This window comes from Meleagris gallopavo, chromosome 8 (assembly GCF_000146605.3).
Source record: "Meleagris gallopavo isolate NT-WF06-2002-E0010 breed Aviagen turkey brand Nicholas breeding stock chromosome 8, Turkey_5.1, whole genome shotgun sequence".
Taxonomy (NCBI): Eukaryota; Metazoa; Chordata; class Aves; order Galliformes; family Phasianidae; genus Meleagris; species Meleagris gallopavo.
This window is the reverse complement of record NC_015018.2, coordinates 29,940,962-29,953,066: the sequence shown is the minus strand read 5'-3', so window position 1 is coordinate 29,953,066 and position 12,105 is coordinate 29,940,962.

Sequence of the window (12,105 nt, the reverse complement as noted above, 5' to 3'; positions counted from 1 at the left end):
AACTTTAAGCACCAAACATCTTGAACTCTTCTATTTCATGTTTAGACGTGTCCATTCGAGGCCAAGGGAGAGCTCCTGGGTAGCCCTCAACACCCAGTGGTCAGAAAGGGGCAGCAGGACAATATCTCAGCCTAAAAGAGGAGCTGTCAATGAAAGTAACAGACAACTTGTAGGAAATAAACATCATGAAATGAAGAGCTATGGAGAAAAAAAAATAAAGGAGACAAGGCTAAAGATGGAAAAGGCATGTGCTGATTGAATGGGACACAAACAATAGATTTGAAGGTGAAGACAGGGTCAGACAAATTACAGGTACAGAACACTTAGATCCCTTTTCCTTCTTGATTTCTAATATGAAAGGTGGCCAGTAGCATACCAAGTTAGTAGATGAACAAGTTGAACCAAACAAATTGCATTTTCCAGTCTCAAATCACTGATACAGCCTAACTGGACAATAATTTGCAATGATTGCTACCTACTTCTGCTCGCTATTGTGATTTTCCTATTAATATCAATATTACCTGAGCTTAAAAATAGCTTTCAAGTCTAATATTTTCCTTGAAACATCTCTGAAAAATTTCCTTATAAAGGCCACCCAGAGAGCCATCTAGTTCCCAGAGCCATCAGTGTGGATTCATAGAGCCAATTCATTTCAAAACCCAAAGTAAGGGATGGATACAAAACTAGTGATTAAAGACGTCAGGGCTAAGAAAATAAATTAATTAGAAGTACCTTCACATGCTGCAGTGAGCCCTGTAGATTTCACCACGCTTGCCAAGAGGTAGAGCAGTTAGAACCTGGGCTTCCTGTGGGCAGAGGCAGTAATCTGTGGCATCTCCATCTCCAGAGAGCTTCAGAGATCAAGTGAACAACCTTGAGCAACCTGGATGTGCTCTGAGCAGAAGGCCGGGCTGGGTGACCTGGAGGTCCTTTCCAATCCACATGGGCCCATGGTTCTACACGAGAAGTTTTCAGCAGAGTGAGAAATCTTCACAGCTTGGTATAATTATTATCAAGAAATTCAGCTTTCAGCTAGGGATATTAAATATGCTTTTCTCTTGGTTTCATAAAACCTGACCTCTCACAGGAAACGTGATCATTAGATGAAAACAACGAATCTGTGAGGGTGAAGGTCACGTAACTGTCTTTTGAAATAAATTCTCCATGTATTATCCGAGCTGCTTTGTTGCAAATGTACAAGCAGTCACACAGCATCGCAATAGCACCTTTATTTACAGAATTTAAGGCTGCACTGAAAGCAGCGAATAAATGATGAGTCCATTGGTGAAGACACTCAGTAATTAACAAGCAGCAGCTGTTTGTCTTATTTTTTTTTAGGGTACAACTGATTAAAATTGCATGCTTCATTTAAACAGAATTCTCTTGTACTTTACCAAAGAGGGAAAGAAAACTTCCTTCAAACGGAGCAGTTGTTTTCTGATTTATTGAACCTCTATCTAGCTGAATACAAACTAGAAACCTACCGTTTTATTGTGTATAATATGTGGACGGTATTTTAAAAAACAGAACTGAAATATTTTGAATGTCAATCAGAAACAAAAAAATCCAACAGTTGGAGCAACAAATTATTTCAGGCTTGAATTATACTTCCTGTGCTATTTAGTTTACACGAATATAGATGTATATATATACACACACAAAAACACATACAAACACACATACACATATATAGGCAGTCTGTAGATATTAGTGGAAAATGACATGTTACATGAAGACTTTCTGGAAGTTAAACCAAGCAGAGAATTGCTATCAACTCGCATGGATGCAACCTGAGATGCAATCAACCTACAGCAAAACTACTTAAAGAGATTTTTGCTTTGCACTTCAAAGAAATTTAAATATAGTTAGAAAGAATCTAAACAGAGACTAAACAAGAGCTGTAGATGGCCTCATTCCTTGCAGGGGAATCGGACCAGATGGCCTTCAAAGCTCCCTTCCAACTCAAATGATTCTGTCACTCTAGGACTGTACTCATGATGAGATCTCAGCTCTTCAATGCAGAAGACAAAGGCATAGGTTGGAGACAGAAGATAATGAACTATGCACCAGAAATAAGGCGTATGTTTTAACTAGAGTAATTAATCTCTGCAACAATTTACCTAGCAGTGTAGTGGCTTCTCCATAGTTATTCCAGCCCAGCCACAAGCAAGAATTTGTAAACAAAATCTGTTGCTTAGATGATGCCAGGGATTAGATGTTGCTTGTTATTATCTGGACAAGGGCTACAACTTATGCTGTAATACTTTATAAGTATTTTTTATTTTTAAGCAAGCTCTGGTTTCTTGACAATATTCAGAATTAGAACTTCTGGAAAACTTGAAAATGAGTTGCCTGATTCTAAGCAGACATCACTCAAGCCTCAGAGCGTTAATTAGAAAAGAAAACTATTTATTATTTTCATCACTAATGAATTTAATATTATTCTCCTGATAGCTGAACATCTGCCAGTTGCAGAAGTTCTCCTGCTTCTATTTGTTTAACATTGCTTCTCTAGCTGGTGCCTTCCCACTGAGCACCTCTTCAGCTGCATTTTTAATGCAGTACATGTTTGAGGCAAGGTTTTCATCAACCGGTGTCTTAGACACTTGAAAAGTGATAGAAATGCTTTCTAAAAAGCCCCAGGAAAGGACATGCATGTCTGTATCTGATAGAAAGGATTCTGCTATCATTATTACATTCTTCTTCCAAAACGCCTAAAATGGCTGCATGAAAAGTTCAGAGCTTTCTTTGTACCCACATCCTCAAACTTCCAACATACCAAAAATATCAGGAAGAAATAGAAGGGAAGGGAGAAGTAGAAACACAATCAAGTAACATTATATTTTTCACCTTTAAAACTGTGCTAGAGACCTTTGGAGACTACTGTAATCTACATAATAATTATAGCCCATATTACTAATCTGAGTATTAAATTATGTGATTTCCATTACATCTGCTTGGAAAACATTAAATTATTTGAGCCTTCCTATTTCTTAAATCTGTCCAAGGAATCCTTGAGGTAAGGATGTTCTTATAAATTAAGATCTGTAGTATTTACTAGTAGGGAATACATATATAATAGGAGCTCCTTTAGTGACCTTAAAACTAACTCTATAGGACGTTCTTGGTTCACAGCCACCTACTACATGACACATAGATATCCTCTAAAGCAGAAAAGAACATCTCATATGAACATCAAACACCCCAAACATTTCAGCACATAGCGAGGCATCAGAAATATTTCTACAAAGCTTTCAAAACTTAACTCTTTTCCTTCCAAATCACATGCCCTCCAGTTCTGCAGCACCATTCCCATACTGACACATCTGCCAAACCTATGTGGCAACACAATGATTTTTCTCAATAGAAGCTAAGTCACAAATCAAAATCAGAACATGCATACTACCGTTGCCACCACCCCAGTCAGCAGGGCATGTTCATGCCTGCTCACGTCCCTCATAGAAGGGTTCAGTAACGAGGCAGAAGCCATTCTTACACCAGAGCAGCAGCGACTATACCAGAGGTCACACTGGTACAAATGAGTAACCTCAACTTTCCTATGTATTAGACATTTTTGCATGAAAAATGGCACTTAGAGACAGGGAGAGACACTTGTGCATATGAATACCTCTGTACATGTTGTCAAAGCAAAAGTTGAATATTACGCATCTTCAGAAAATACCAAAGAACAAACATTTCTCCATTTAGAGGTCATCTGCAAATCTGAGCACTAACATACTTACAAAATGCAGAAGCAAAGAGCAGAGTAATCACAAATTCAAACTGAAACATTACTCACACTTCTATAAAAATATATCCAATAGGCTATACCTGCTATTCCACAAAATCGCTCCTCTGAAAGAGCTGTGTTTATTAGAAATTGTTTTAAAATCGAAATATTTTTGAATGCTTGATATAGTCATAGAGACATTTATGGACTATAAAGAAGCCAAGCGGACAAATCATAAAAAATGGCAGTACTAATACAGTCTAATTCTGCCACCTAGTGACAAATTCCCCCACAAATTCTCAAAAGCCAGTGCAGCATGCATGGGAAGAACACTTCAACGGGCAGAAAGCACCAGTCAGCTATACAATGCCACAGGCTTCAGCTCCTCTCTATTCCTGTTGAAAATAGGGGGAATATTGAAGCACTGATATCTAAATCCCTCATCCCGATTCAGATATTTTCTTTTTTTTCCTTTACCACTGCAAACAACACCATTTTGTATTTAGTCCAAAAGGAAACAGAAGCTACGTTTTCTTGTGTATAAAGGAACATATCATACCCACATCTATTGTGTTTTTGTTACCATATACATACCTTTACCTTTTCCATTTAGTGATTTGCTCTTATTTCAATCTCATTTTCTATAAGTGGAGAGAAAACAAGACTGGTTGGTATTATTTAGCTTGATCTCTATCACTGGATATGCTTTAACGGTAGCAAATACTACCCTGTAAGTAGTGCTGTGCTACATGTAAGACAATTTTAATTTTAATTATGAAGCATTATTAAAATCTGTAAAGCATTAGAAAAATTCTTGCCATTTCGACCAAGGAAATCACATTTTCCACAGACAATTAAAGTCTCCCAACAGTTTGCTGGACTCTAAACCCACTGAACAATAAGATGTGTAGGAGAAAGAAGCCAATTTTTCGACCTGTTACTCAGCTATTCCTCCTCTTTCAGACCTTTATCCCCCATTCTGGGCACTCTCCCCTCAGCCTCTGCAAGCACAATTAAAACTTCGGCCCAGTTTTCCAAACTGAAGCAGAATGGACACAGTGCTGAACTCGTACATTAGGGGAGGTTGAAGGATGAGTATCTGGTTTGGTTTTATCCCAAAACAGAACATAATCTGGTCTCTGTATTCCCCACTCACACTCAGATGTCAATGAGCATGGTTTTACAACTAGAGATTGCGTGCAGCACAATAGCACATGAGTGATTCTCACCCCATATAGGTGGGCTGCAGCAGATCCCTACCAGCCATCGTACACTGCAAGGGCTGGAACTGTTGCCCTGCTTGTATAATTCTTCTTCATGACTTACTCAGTAAAGGACAACTGAAAGTAACTGAAAGGAGCGTAGAAATAACAATTAGGTAAAACAGATATTCAGTAGTTCTTTGAGTGTGTGTAAGTTGTAAAAATAAGCAACAGTTTAGCCCATGCAATGTTTTTCTGAAGTCTAAAGCAAGATATTACCTTTTATGCACGTACAGTGCAAACATACTAAGTTCACCTCTTGTTTCAGAGGTTCTAAAAAATTTAATTGAAGTAATTACTTCATAATAATAGATACTGGATTTCATTTGTCACGACCATACCGTCCTTCCTAACACACTGCAAAATGGTTCCAAAAGCTGCAGTCTGCTCCACCACTATCAAAGGAAAGAGCATAAAGTTATCCTTCTGGAAACTTTCAAAATTAAGGTGAAATAAAAGATGTGAACTTATCTCAGTTGGAGCAACAGTTAATGAGAACATAGGAAAAGTAATAAAGCAGTTATTTCTCTTAATCAACATGTAAGATTGTATTTGCTTTCTTCAACAGAGGCAAACAAATTCAGGATCAAGAGATCACTCATTATCTAACATTTACTCTTCTGCTTGCCTCTGGAAACCGTAAGCAGGTCTGACCCCACAGGAGGGCTTACTCTGCTTTTGGAAAACAAGCTATTTCCATAATTCTTTCAACCACAGATGTCTCACAGATATATTATCAACATTTTCTGGAAGAAAATTTGGCTTGCTTGATATCAATGGCAAAACTCCCATTAAATTCAAAGGCCAAGCATTTAGTTCTGCATCTGTAACGAAGCTGACATTCACACTAAGTATTATCTATATGTGCAGTAACAAGGAGCCTTGATTTGGCAGACCATAGTCACACCAACCCACATGGCCTTCCCTAATGTTTTGGCTCCAATAGCTACTGCCAGGCAAAAGCCAAAGAACGAAGCCTGACCCCGTTTAAGTTTGTAACAAAACTCCTATTGACCTGATTAGGGTACAAAATTTGCAGCAGCTTGGGCAAAATGGCGGCCAGAGAAGAGAAATGGGATTTCCTGGGTCTCAGCAGATGACCACAGCATTACAACAGCCCTGTAACAAAGCACAGCCGCGACAGTGACCAAACGCAGCCCAGAGGCGCTGAGCCAAAGCGGTGTCACATGAGTGCGGCCTCCTAATGCCAAAACAAAACAAATTTCTCTTTTCAGAGCACACGGACCCCTGCCAGTTCCCCGTGACAGCGTCTGTCTGAGCAGAGGAAAAGAGCCACGTCAACAGCAGTCCAGACAAAGCCCAGGCTCAGCACACGAGCTGCATTCCCATCGCTAGGCCTCACTTTTTTCATTGGCAGCATCGTGTTTGGTGGTATTGCAGTATGCATTTACCAGAAAGCATCTTCAACACACAACATTTTCACCTCTCATGCTGTGTTCACCAGGTTATTAAGCTGTAAGTTCAAAGCTTTTGAAAGATATGCAAGTACAAATGAACGAACATTTTCAGAGTTCTCGTGAAGAAAATCAATCAAATTTGTTCTTACAAAAAAAAAAAAAAGCAGACATGAAATACTTTTTATATCAAGTAGTAAATTAGATTATACATACTTCTTCCACTCTGCTTGATCTAAGACTTGAGCAATCCATAACCACAGAGTAATGAATAAACCTCTGCATAGAAAAAGATGAACACCTGTGGGGAAATATAAAAACAAACCCTTTTGACCGCATCCTAAAGAGGCTGGAATATCTTAAAACACAGAAAATTAATTCTGAAGAGTCTTCGCTGTCTATCAGCCACCACAACAGCAATGACCACTCTGAAAGATTCTTGTCTGCTGCCAAAAGTTGTAAAGAAAACTGAAGCCAGTCTGCAAGCAAATGCCAGCCCTGATGCTCTGCTCCTCTCTGCAAGACTTTCTTCTGCAGCCCAAAGCATTGTTAGGTTTGAATTAGGCAGCCAGGGAAACCTCTGCAGCTCCTCCTCAGGCTTTTGGGTGAAATGATGGCTCCTTTGCCCCAGCCTGATGGAATTCTGCCCACCATGTGGTCCCTTCTCCTCTGCCCATAAGCCCATCACTGCTGCTATTTACCACGATCCATAAACGCAGGTGCCTTGCTGAATTTGTGTTTCACTGCATTTCACACCTTCCCCTCTCACTTGCTCCACATCCCCTCCATATGTTCCAGTTTATCTCCCTAAAGTTCATGTTCCAGACCATGAACGTATTTCAACCCTCGCATTGAAAGGAAAACACAACCCTGCCACTACAATGTTCACAACCAGTTCCCAGCTCACTCTGAGAGACTTTCCAGGGAGCATTTCCCAGTGGTGCACAGAGCTGAAGCCCCAACAACCAGCCCAGCATTCCTCCAGCCCCACCAGGTTTGTCACCACCATCAGATGGCCTGGCCCCTGCCCAGGCTTCTCTGTTGTCATTTGGAACAAACCGTGCTAACACTGCCTCGCTGACTCCTCATCTCAATTCAGTTCCAAGTGCAAAATACCCTTTATTCTTTTCCTGATGAATTATCTCTATTTCTTCCTCCTCCTCCTCCTGCTGTTCCAGCTCTGGAAAGCATGAAGCCTACAGAATGCCTGGCTGTTATGCTAACAGCTTGAAAAGAAAATGCTGGCCTTGCTTTTTCTACAACATAAAGAGAATAGAAAGCAGATGAAGATATCCGATTACATAGAAAAACATTGATAAATTAGAATAAAATTCCATTTAGACCTCCTATCATCTGTCTTCTTAAGATGCCCTGGTGTTTAAACAACATTTACAGCCATTCTCTAAAACAACTTGGGATAAAAAGTACTTGCAAAAGATCAGCATAGCCACCAGCTTACATCTTATGCCAACAGTCAAACAAAGAGCAAACAAACTGCTCTGATGGCTAGCTCTGGGGATAATGTCCTAACACAACCATACTGCAAGTAATGAGATAGCCAATGGTTTCACTAAGCACACATTGGTAATACCTATGGTAGCACACAAGAACGTTAGGAACTTTCTCGTTCCAAAATTTTGTGGCATTGAGTTGTCGTGGTCCCATCTTGGAGATGACACGGGGATGGGGTGGTTCTGGCAGTTGTTTCCAACCTTTCTTATCTTCTCCTTTTCCTGACTCCCAGGCACAGGAAGAAGCCTAGTTCCATACACTGGTCTCGTGGGACAAGGTCTACAAAAGCATGTTGGTTTTCTCCAATTAAAATTGCCCATGTTGCTAATTAGGGATGAGGAGCAAAATAAATGTTTAATAAACTACTGAATCTGTATAACTTCTCTTTTTAAAAACAAAACGTACTTCAAATGCATCTCAAAATAACCTGTATTAAGACCTGAACTCGCTACGACCCTTGGCAGAAATCAGCATTTATTCCCACTGCTGAGCTCAGCAAAGTCACTGCATTGTACCAGAGTCTACTGGAATGACAAAGCAGCCTCTGGCCATTAAAGGCTACATGTGAAAAGAGAATGTTTTCTTGGTTTGAATCTAATGCAAGTCAACAATTAACTCATTTGACGTGGGGAAGAGAAAAATAACAACAGTAACTTGTACGGGGAAGTCAAGTGAAGAAAACATAGGCAGAATTTAAATCACAACATCTTTTAAATCTTGTAGGATTATGCTAATCCAGAAACATCCTCCACTCAGGGCAACAACACCATGATCACGCTTTCTGATTTTAATAAGTTTGATAGAAAGTTCAAAAGATTTTTCTGCTTATTATTATTATTTTTAAACAAAGTTACTATGTAAAACAACTATGTTGTGATTTTTAATTGAATTCCCATCTCAATCCACAATCAGCAAACAAGAAAAAAATAACAAGTGTCTTTCATAGTTTTACCCCAATAAATGTGCAAAGGAAGACTCAGAATCAAGCAAGTATACCGCTTGTGCACGTAAATGGCAAAGTTTCAGCTCAGAAAACATAATGTTCTCATTCAAAACTGGGCAACCAGTGAGTTAAAGGTTGGCTTTTCGGTTGCTGACTTGAAACACTTTGTTCTGAATCAATCTGTCAATGTTTCAGGAACAAAAAACACAAAACAAATAATATTTTACCAGCCAACAAAATCGTAAGTGGAAATTAAAACACAATAAAAGAGTGACTCAGAACTATTGGATAGGAGGGAAATGCTCTATTTTAGTTTTACAGTGTACTCAATAAACAGTAATACATTACAGCATAAGCAAGGTTAAGCGTTGCTGCCAGTAGGCCAACAGAAATGCTAACACACTCTTCCAATGAGAGGGATCTTTTTCCACATTTGCTTGCTGTCTGTTGGCCAGGCACCAAACTTTCATATTCATATGAGTATAAAAAGCAACCAAAAAAATATCCCTGCAGAGACTATTAAAGTGTCGTTTTTAGTAATAAGACTCCATAAATCATGGTGATGTCCTCAATTCCAGGATCTACGAGTGCTTGGCACTGCTCCCCCTGCAATCAAATCCAGAGGGTTTGTGCATACAGGTTCCACATGTGTTAGATACAAGGACACCCACCCCGTCCTGTCCCATTTTATCGTGGAAAAGCTCTGAAATGGGGATTTAATATCATCTAAAATTTTATCTGAAGCCCCGTATTTAAATGACATTTTTGGGAAAGAAGTCACCTCCTTAAATTTCCATTACTGTTATAAACTATTGCTGCCAAAACCAGGGAAGAAAAATGGAAGAAAGAAAGAGCATTGTATTACCAGTGATACTACTAATTTATATAATTTATGCACAGAAAATCCTCCTCTCAAAGATATAATGGGAAAGCTCTGAAGAATGCCTACATCAGCAAGGCTTTATTAAGGGTAGAGAATATGTAACATGTATTTACTGCTTTGCTACAACACATATTCACAAGCACTGAACACAACGTATAATTTGAACCAATAGCAAAGTTCTCACTGATATCTTTGACAGCAGCTTATCCTCCCATTTACTACAAGCACTCATCTGCAGTGGGCGTTCCTGTTATTTATTATAATTAACTAAATCTCACTGTATTATGTTAAAAAGTACATCTGGCAAATCCCAAAGGGCCTGCTAGAATCACGAAGGTTGGAAAAGCTCTCAATGATCCCCAACCCCAGCCCACCACACCGTACCCACTGCTCACAACCCTCAGTGCCACATCTCTGCTGTACTGGAACATCTTCAGGACGGTGACCTCACCATTCCTTGGCAGCCTCTGCCAATAAAGACGGAATGGCAGCGATCTGAAGAGACAAACAAGAAGCTCTCTCAGAAAACGGTCCAACACTCTGTGAGGAAGAAGAGACCTCACCCAACAGCAAAGCCAAAGCCAGGAGCACACGCAGTGGCCCTGAGGACATGTGAAGTGGACCTACAGGAGATGTTCAATGAGAAGGGCAACAGGGAGCAAGACAGAGCAGGTAGACATCCTGAGGTGACACTTAAGGACTAGAAACACAAGCTCAGAAACTTGCTCTGGATTAAAATGGCTGAGTCTCAGCAATGAGGCACATCGAGCAGCAAAGCGCTGCTGCTTGGACGCCCGAATTCACAAAGGCAGTGTTCAATCACACTCCCAGCCCAGCCCTTGGCTGTGTTCTTTGGTCTCCTCAATTGCCAGGGATGCTGGCTGCAGAGAGCTGCTGGGCTGGTGCTACATAAAGAGGCTCAAAGTGCTCCATTGGTACCTGGCTGCAGATCAGGATAAAGCTTGTCCACAGCCCATTTCAGTGCAGACGAATCATTTAAATCAGTTAACAACTTGTTCTACTAAAACCTGTGCAACCATGAGAAGAACATTGGTTTTGTTGCATCTGGGTTCCAAATAGCAAAAACTCTTCTTGAGTTGGTAGCCTGTTTTTCCTTTCCATTACAGGTATGAAAAAGTAAAAATAACAACAAAACAAAGGTTGAGGTAGAATCAGAAATTCAAATTTGTTCAATTGTAGAATTATAGCAAAGAATGGCATGGGTTGCAAGTGACTTCAACGATCACCCACCTCCAACCCTAGTGAGCAAAAAAATATCAGTGCACTCTTATGTTCTGAGGACAACAGACCCATACTGTAGCTGCAGAAATTAAAGAGAACATACTGCTACTGCATATGAAAAATGAGTAGCAAAAAAATGCAGGATAATAGCAATTCACCTCTTCAATTGATATCATTTAAGCTGGGTTATGAGGAGAAACAACCTCTAGGAATGCCCTCTGATAGTTCCCTCAGAACATTTGTGAGCTATTGACTGATTTCAACCACATTTGAGAGAGGCAGAGATCTCAACGATAGCAAGCTCACAAGGATTTCACGCAATTAAACAGGGAAGGATGTAACAGAAAGTCATCAAGAGCCCAAGGACCCACCAAGGTCACAGCAGGAAGAGAAGCTCCATCCCCAGCTGAACGTGAACGTAACTTGGTGTCACCAAGCATGAAATGTAGACTCCTGTCACCTTCATGGGGATGGCCATCCATCAGCAGTGTCCCCACGGATGGCTCACCCGAGGCACATTGTGCAGCACGGATCACTCACCTGTCCCTCTGCCTTCCAGGGCTGCTCCTCCATTTGGCTTGCATTTGGCTTTGGCCCCCACAGTGGGCAGTCAGTCAGCCCTCACTGCCAGCCACGCCGAGTGCCAACAACAGCCTGTTCTGGGAGCAGCACATAACTCAACTCACTTGGACTGAGATATTCCGGCTGCTGAACAAAGACATTTTCTCCTACTCTGTTGGTTCTCTATGCTGCTGTTGTAAAAGGATGCCTTAGCAGCACCGAATCCCAAAACAACGAAACAAGAAAAATCTGTAAGAAAAGGCAATAATTTTTATTATGTTACTTAATACAGAGAAACCTTGATACAGGAAAAGCAGAAAAGCATTGTGCTCATAGCATGCTTGTCGAGGCATTATCAATACGTCGCTCAACAAAAGGCTTTCCTCTGCAAACTAGAAGCATTGTTTAATATTTGTGTTATGAGGCAGACAGTCAACACTAGGAACCTCTGTTTTGTTATTTTTGAGTCCTAAGAGTCAGAGTTACTTTACCAGTGCTTCCCTCATCTTTCCAATATACTTGAAATGTTAGAATCAGCATCTTTCTGGTTTTTTTTT